This window comes from Gossypium arboreum, chromosome 2 (assembly GCF_025698485.1).
Source record: "Gossypium arboreum isolate Shixiya-1 chromosome 2, ASM2569848v2, whole genome shotgun sequence".
Classification (NCBI taxonomy): domain Eukaryota; kingdom Viridiplantae; phylum Streptophyta; class Magnoliopsida; order Malvales; family Malvaceae; genus Gossypium; species Gossypium arboreum.
Window position 1 is genome coordinate 82879158 of NC_069071.1, and position 8468 is coordinate 82887625.

At 37.5% G+C, this 8468-nt stretch overlaps 1 non-coding gene across 1 annotated transcript; it reads left to right on the plus strand.

Annotated features, from left to right (window-relative positions):
• The first annotated feature begins 487 nt into the window (after positions 1-487).
• LOC128289487 (small nucleolar RNA R71) lies at positions 488-590 on the plus strand. Its single transcript, XR_008279135.1, has one exon. It is a non-coding gene; the product is annotated as a small nucleolar RNA R71 (small nucleolar RNA).
• Positions 591-8468: the final 7878 nt, after the last annotated feature.

Genomic DNA, 8468 nt, shown 5'->3' on the forward strand with positions numbered 1-8468 from the left:
TTGTGGTCTTTGATTTCCTTGACCGCCCCACGAGAAATTGGGGTGGTTCCTCCAACCTGCATTATAAGTGTTACTAAATGGATTTTTTTGAGGTCGAGGATTATTACCTATGTAATTTAATTGCTTGTTATCCATGTTGTGGCCGTAAGGTTAGTATTCTGAATGGTTTGTTCCACTTCCACTTGCTTCGCACTGCATTATTGGGTGAACCTATGAAGAACTAAGAAAACCATTAATCTTTTTATTTAAGAGTTCTACATGATTAGAGGGCATGGTGACCGAATCGACGTTATAAACGTCGGCTATTTTCGTTGGCTTTGTCCTCATGACTTGCCACTGATAGTTATTTAGTGACATCTCCTCTATAAACTCATAGGCATCTTCAGGTGTTTTATTGTTGATGGTTCCACCAGCAGCTACGTCAACCAATTGCCGAGTTGAAGGATTCAGACCATTATAGAATGTTTGTACTTGAAACCAAAGCGATAATCCATGGTGAGGGCACCTTCTCAAAAGATCCTTGTTCTCTCCCATGCATCGTAGAGTGTTTCTAAATCCATCTACACAAAAGAAGAGATATCATTACGTTCCCAAGTAGTAATTGACCCTTGTGGTAACGAGTTTAACCACTGTATAGCTTTGTTTCTCAATGAAAAAGGGAATAACCGAAGACGAATGACATCATCAGAGACACCATTAATTTTAAATATGTCGCATAGTTCTAAAAAGTTTGCTAAGTGAGCGTTGGGGTCTTCATTCTGCAAACCTCAAACTGAACAAATTGCTGTATGATTTGAATAGTGTTAGCTTTTAATTCAAAAGTATTTGCAGCTATAGAAGGCCTAACTATGCTCGATTTAGTTCCTGTTAAAGAAGGTTTAGCATAATCATAAATAGTGCGTGGAGCATGATTTTGATTAACCGCAATTATAGAAGGTAGCTGATTGCCTTCGTTTTCAGCCATCTCTTCTGTTGGGGGTTGAATGTCGTCTTCTTGCTCGTTCTCCATGTATCTTAAGCTTCGCCTTATTTCTCTTTGATTTCTGTGAACTGTACGATCGATTTCTTCGTCAAAAAGTAATGGTCCTGACGGGTTTCTTCTAGTCATAAACTATAAAAACCTGCCAAGAGAAGGAAAAAGTAAATTAATAAATGATAATAATAATAAAATTAAATTATATTGCAAGAAAAATAAATGGCTAAAGTAATAAAAATTAAGCGTTCCTAATATCTTAGTTCCCCGGTAACGGTGCCAAAAACATGATCGCGTGATTTCGTGATAGGTTTTAAATATTTATAATTAATCGTTCTTGAAACTAACTATTATCGTGATGTAGGCAAGTGTACCTATCAAACAGTAGTATAGTTTTAGTAAGACTGGATTGTCAAACCCAAAGAAACTAAAAGTACTAGTAATGACTATCTTTTTATTATCTAGCCTAAGAATAAAGAGGTTTTGTTTTAAGTAACTAATTATCTAAACTAAGAACACACAGAGAATAGAATTGGGGAATTTCTTTTGGGAAAATCGATTGAATGAAAACAATACCTAAGGAAAAATCCACCTATACTGTACTTGTTATTCTGGCTTTGAATTGGACGATTTATTCATTTAACTTGTTCCGTAGAGATCTCTAAGTTATGCTATTATCCATATTCAAGACTAATAATGTCTAATCCCTAGATTGAATAACCGAGACTTTTCTCTAATTAACACTCTAGGGTTGTATTAACTCGATCTATGGATCCCCTTATTAGGTTTCACCCTAATCTGGCAAAATCTTGTCACCCTATATTTAGGTGCGCAATCAACTCCGCTTAATTATGAAAAATGTACTCTTAGTCAGGGTCTATTTCTCCTCTGAATAAGAGCTTATCTTGAATCAGTATCCTGGGATATCAAAACAAGAATTAAGAGCACATAATTAAGAACAAGTTAAATATTTATCATACAATTCAGAAAATAATAACAAGATTCATCTTAGGTTTCATTCCCCTTAGGTATTTAGGGGATTTAGTTCATAAATAAATAAGAAACCATCTCAGAATAATAAAGAATACAAAACATAAAGAAAACCCAAAACTCTTGAAGGGGAATTGAGGGGAGATCTTCAGTTTTAATGATGAATCCGGCTTCTGAGATGAACCAATCGGCTTTCTTGTAGTAATTACTTACCCCCCTCCTCTGTGTGTCCCCTTTTCTCCTTTTCTAGGGTGTATTTATAGGCTTTGGAATGCCTAAGAGCCCTCAAAAGTGACCTTTTTCAAATTGGACTCAACTTGGGCTCAGTAGGGACACGCCCGTGTGCGATTACTTCAGGCCGTGCTCGAGCCTGTTAGAATGGAACGGGCGTGTGTTATACCTATGTGAGTCATGCTTCGATTTTTCCAGATTGACATAGCCGTGTGGGCTGCCCGTGTGAGGAAGTCCAGGCCATGTTGAGTTCATACTTTGGCCTATTTTCTTCGTTTTTGTCCCGTTTCTCATTCCTTTCGCTCTCCTATGCTCTTCTAAGTGTAAAACATGAAATTAAAGCATTAGGAGCATCAACTTCACCAATTCTAATGGAAAATCATCCATAAAATGCGTTAAACATGGGGTAAAAATATGTATAAATTATGGTTTATCATAAGGGCTTTGCGAAACCAAGTTATTCATCGTGGGGTGCCCCGATACTTTTTGTGAAGAAGAAAGATGGTTCGATGAGGTTATGTATCGACTATAGATAGCTTAACAAGGTAACAGTGAAGAACAAGTATCCTTTGCCAAGGATAGATGATTTATTTGACTAGTTAAAGAGAGCCACAGTGTTCTCCAAGATAGACTTGAGGTCTAGTTATTATCAGTTGAGAGTTAAAGAGAAAGATGTACCGAAGACTACTTTTCAGACGAGATTCTAGCATTATGAATTCCTTGTCATGCCCTTTGGCTTGACTAATGCCCCGACGGTGTTTATGGATTTGATGAACCACATTTTTCGATCGTATTTGGATAAGTTTGTAGTCGTTTTTATTGGTGACATATTGATTTACTCGCGTGATGAGGGAGAACACGCGGAGCATTTGAGAACTGTGTTACAGACCTTGAGAGACAAGAAATTGTATGCCATGTTTAGTAAGAGTGAATTTTGGCTTAAAGAGGTTAGATTTCTAGGACACATTGTGTCGGGTGATGGGATTAGAGTTGACCCAAGTAATATCTCGGTTATTGTTGAGTGGAAACCGCTGAGGAATGTGACTGATATTTGAACCTTTTTGGGATTGGCCAGATATTATAGAAGGTTTGTAAACAAATTTTTTATGATAGCTACGCCGATGACTAGGCTGCTGCAAAAAGATGTCATGTTTGAATGGACAGTAAAGTGCCAACAGAGTTTCGAGAAATTAAAGGCTTTGTTGACCGAAGCCCCAGTATTAGTGCAACTTGAGTCAGGCAAGGAGTTTGTGATATATAGCGACACCTCCTTGAATGGTTTGAGGTGTGTGCTTATGCAAGAAGGCAAGGTTATAGCCTATGCCTCAAGACAACTTAAGGCACACGAGAGAAATTACCCAACCCATGACTTGGAACTAGCAGTTATAGTGTTCACAATAAAGATTTGGAGACACCATCTGTATGGCGAGAAGTGTCGGTTGTTCACTGATCATAAGAGTCTTAAGTACTTGGTAACTCAAAAGGATTTAAATTTATGCCAACATCGATGGTTAGAGCTAATAAAAGATTATGAGTTGATTTTCGATTACCATCCGGGAAAGGCAAATGTAGTCGCTGACGCTTTGAGTAGAAAATCATTATTTGCGTTGAGAGCATTGAACGCCAATTTAGCATTGTTAGATGATGGTTCAGTTCTGGTAGAGTTGAGAGCTAGACCGATATTTCTGTAAGAAATTTGTGAAGCCTAGAATACTGACAAATATTTGCGAGTTAAGAGAACTTAGTGTGAGTCGGGGATTGAATCAGATTTTTGGATCGGCACCAATGGATGTCTAATGTTTAAAGATAGGGTTTGTGTACCCAAGGACAATGAGCTTATTCAGAAGATTTTATGAGAAGTGCATAGTGGTTGTTTGTCCGTCCACACGGGTAGTGTGAAAATGTACAATGACTTGTAGAAAGTGTACTGGTGGTCGGGGATGAAAAGAGACATTTCAGAATTCGTTTCCAAGTGTCTAGTGTGTCAACAAGTGAAGGCTGAACACTAAGTACCATTGGGTTTACTTCAGCCTATCACAATCCCAAAGTGGAAGTGGGATTGAATTACCATGGACTTCGTGACAGGTCTGCCATTAACCCTGAAGAAAAAGGATGCTGTTTGGGTTATTGTGGATAGGCTAACAAAGTCGGCACATTTTATACCAGTGCGTACCGACTACTCCATTGAGAGATTGGCCGACTTGTATATTTCTGAGATTGTGAGACTACACGGGATACCCTTGTCGATTGTTTCGGATAGGGATCCAAGATTTAGCTCGAGGTTTTGGAAAAAGTTACAAGAGGCTTTGGGGACTAAGTTAAGTTTTAGCATGGCATTTCACCCGTAAATCGATGGTCAGTCGGAAAGTGTGATTCAGATTTTAGAAGATATGTTGCGGTGTTGTGTTCTCGAATTTCAAGGTAGTTGGGAAAAGTACTTGCCATGGTTGAATTTGCTTATAACAACAGTCATCAAGCAAGTTTGAAGGTGACACCTTATGAAGCTTTGTATGTGCGAAACTGTCAAACGCCCTTATATTGGATCGAGCTTAGAGAGAGTCAAATTCACAGGGTCGATTTAGTCAAAGAGACTGAAGAGAGAATTAAAGTGATTCATGACTACTTGAAGGCTGCCTTGGATAGACAGAAATCCTACACGGATTTGAAACAAAAGGAAATTCAGTTTCAAGCCGGTGGTTGGGTATTTTTAAAAGTATCTCCGTGGAGGAAAGTCCTCAGATTTGGTAAAAAAAAGCAAGTTGAGTCCTCGTTTCATAGAACCTTATGTGGTTACCGAGAGAGTAGGGCCAATTGCCTATCGATTGGATTTGTCACTGGAATTGGAAAAGATTCACAATGTGTTTCATGTGTCCATGTTACTTCGATATAGATCATATCCTTCGCAAGTGATTACATTGTCAGAGGTTGAAAATCATCCGAACATGACTTATGGTGAAGAGCCAGTCAGGATTTTAGCTCAGGAAGTCAATCAGTTGAGAAATAAAAGTATAACACTTGAGAAAGTTTTGTGGCATAGACATGGAGTCAAGGAAGCCACGGGAACCCGAGGAGACTATGAGAGATCCGTACCCGAACTTATTCACCAGTAAGATTTTCGAGGACAAAAATCCCTAAGGGAGGAGAAATATAACAGCCCAATTTTGGGAGCTAGTCAGAATAGTCGTCTCGGGACCACAAATTCAAAGTTAGAAAAATTAATTTACTATTAAAATAGAGTCGTAGCATGTTTATAATAGTGCATGAAAGATTTGGTGAGCTAATTTTAGCGTTTGTGAGCCCAATTGCGAAAAAGAACTAAATCGTATAAAGTGTAAAAGTCTTAAATTGATAACTAAGGGTGCCAAATTGCCATATATCATAAATTAGGGGGTTTTTAAAGTGAATTTGGGCCATTAAATAGGTGATGGCCGGCCATGGTAGATGGAAATGTTGAAAAGTCAACATTAGGTGAAATTTGATGACATAAGGTGTATTATAATGATACCTAAGCCTAGCTATAATCTTTTTCTTTCATTCTCTCTTCATTCCACTAATTTTTTTCAGCCATTGTTAAGGGTTTTGAATTTCAAAATTTTCAGCAACTTGAAGCACTCACAAGTAAGTGATTTTTATGTCCTTTGTTGATGATTTTTGTACTTTTGAGACCTTTGTAGCATGAGGTTTCAAATGAGGTGTAACACCCCGTACCCGAGACCGTTACCGGAGTCGAACACGAGGTGCTAACCGACTAATTCATTTACTCTCGCAGTCCAATTAAAATTTTTTTCAGACGACTGGCTAACTGCGTCACTGTCACCTTAAAAATCATAACTTGAGTTCCACAACTCGAAAATCAGATTCGTAATTTTTCCCTGAAACTAGACTCATATGTCCATCTACAGATTTTTTTCTAGAATTTTTGGTTGAGCCAATTAGTACAGTTTATTAGTTAAAATCTCCCCTGTTGCAGGGATCGACTACACTGACCTTTGTGTGTTACGAATTGGATATCTCCCTGTACAGGGCTTCAATACTGATGCCGTTTGTTTCTATAGAAACTAGACTCAGAGTGGAATATATACATGTATGGAATGACTCCTAATTATCTCTGGTTAATTTACAATGAATTTCCAAAGTCGGAACAGGGGATCCAGAAACTGTTCTGGCCCTGTTTCACGAGAACTTTAATATCTCTTAACATACAACTAATATGACCGTTTCGTTTCTTCCATATGAAAGTAGATTCATCAAGGTTCATTTACATAATTTATTCACTATTTAATTCCATTCCTACAAATTTTAATGATTTTTCAAATCCACACCACTGCTGCTGCCAGCATCTATTTTCAAGGTAAACTTTACCTATCTCTTAGTTTCCATGGACCAACTAGAGTTTTGTCATACATAGGTCCACATATAATCATATTTAGCCACTCCAATGGCTAATCATTTGCCCAACACTTCCATTCAGTCCGTAGTCACATCATGAAACCATACATATATACATAAACACAAATGGTCTAATGCCATACTCCACTTTTTCGAGCCATTTTCGCATGGCTGTACATACATACATCACAAAACGTACTTGAAAAACAGCAAAGGGTAGTCCTATACATTAACCATGATATCCTCTCACTACTAGTCTATTCTATACATGCCATAAGATATTCCAAAACGTAGCAGTACCAAACAGTGGATAGCGATAGTGTGACTAGTTGTTGACGATCCCGAGCCACAGTAGCTTCGCAATGAGACCTATAAGGCGAGGAAACAGAGTAAACGGAGTAAGCATTACAATGCTTAGTAAGTTTTAAGCAGTGTCAACAGATAACAATCAAATTATCACATAGTTGTTCGTATTTTATTTCACTCTTCCTTGGGCATACCATCCCTTTTCCGAATATGCACATCTCATCATAATCATGGGAGTAGCCTCATAGATTTCTCTCAGATACATCACATAACTACCTTATGGTTTAGTTTAAATTAAGCTCACATGTAAACTAGGAGTACATACTGTTTAACCTTTCGCATTGCGATATTTATAAGCAATTCTTATTACGAAGTCTTACCGGACATAATCTCCACACGTAGTCATCGGGTCGTGCCGGACATAATCTCCACACGTAGTCATCGGGTCTCACCCGGAACATATTTCCAAGTTTCATGTACACTTAATCACATGTTACAACATTCACATTAGCCATTCGGCTTTACCACATATATATATACACTTTCACATTCATCACATCGGCCATTAGGCCTTATCACATATACATACACTTTCACATTCACCACATCGGCCATTAGGCCTTATCACATATACATATACTTTCACATTCACCACATCGGCCATTAGGCCTTATCACATATACATACCATTAGGCCTTATCACATATACATATACTTTCACATTCATCACATCGGCCATTAGGCCTTATCACATATACATATACTTTCCCATTCACCACATCGGCCATTAGGCCTTATCACATATACATACATTTTCAAGATTCATCGCATCGGCCATTAGGCCTCATCACATATATATACATTTTCACATTCATCACATCGGCCATTAGGCCTCATCACATATATATACATTTTCACGAATCTTGATATCAGAGATCCATCTAACACTCATATATCATTTTACACTATCACACTTTAGAATTCAATATGGGATCAATCAATAGCTTATGAGCAACTAAAACAAAATCACAACAAAATCACATATTCGCTACGAGCTGTTTTCCTGAGCAATGGTCACTAAATTATTTATACCTGGAGCTACAAGACTCCAAATCACTTGCCGTTAATTTTCTCAGAATATAGACTCACATATCTTCCATCCATGAAATTTTCAGAATTTTTGGTTTGGCCAATCAATACCAGATTTTTCTTAAAGTTTCCCCTGTTTCACTGTTTGACGAACCTGACCAGTCTTCACTACAAATCAAAATTATCATTGTACAGAATTCAAAGTATGTTCTACTTGATTTCATTTGAAACTAGACTCATTAAGGAGTCTAAGAATATAAATCTTATCTCATAACCATTTTTCTACAAATTATAATGATTTTCCAAAACAGAACAGGGATTTTGAGTCATTCCGACACTGTCCCGCACAACTTTAGATATCTCTTCATAGGAATTTTCTTTGCTTCCACGGTCTCTTTTATAAGAAACTAGACCAACTAAGCTTTGATCACATGTTTTATTCAGCCTATAATTCCACACCAACAATTTATAGTGATTTTCTAAAATCACA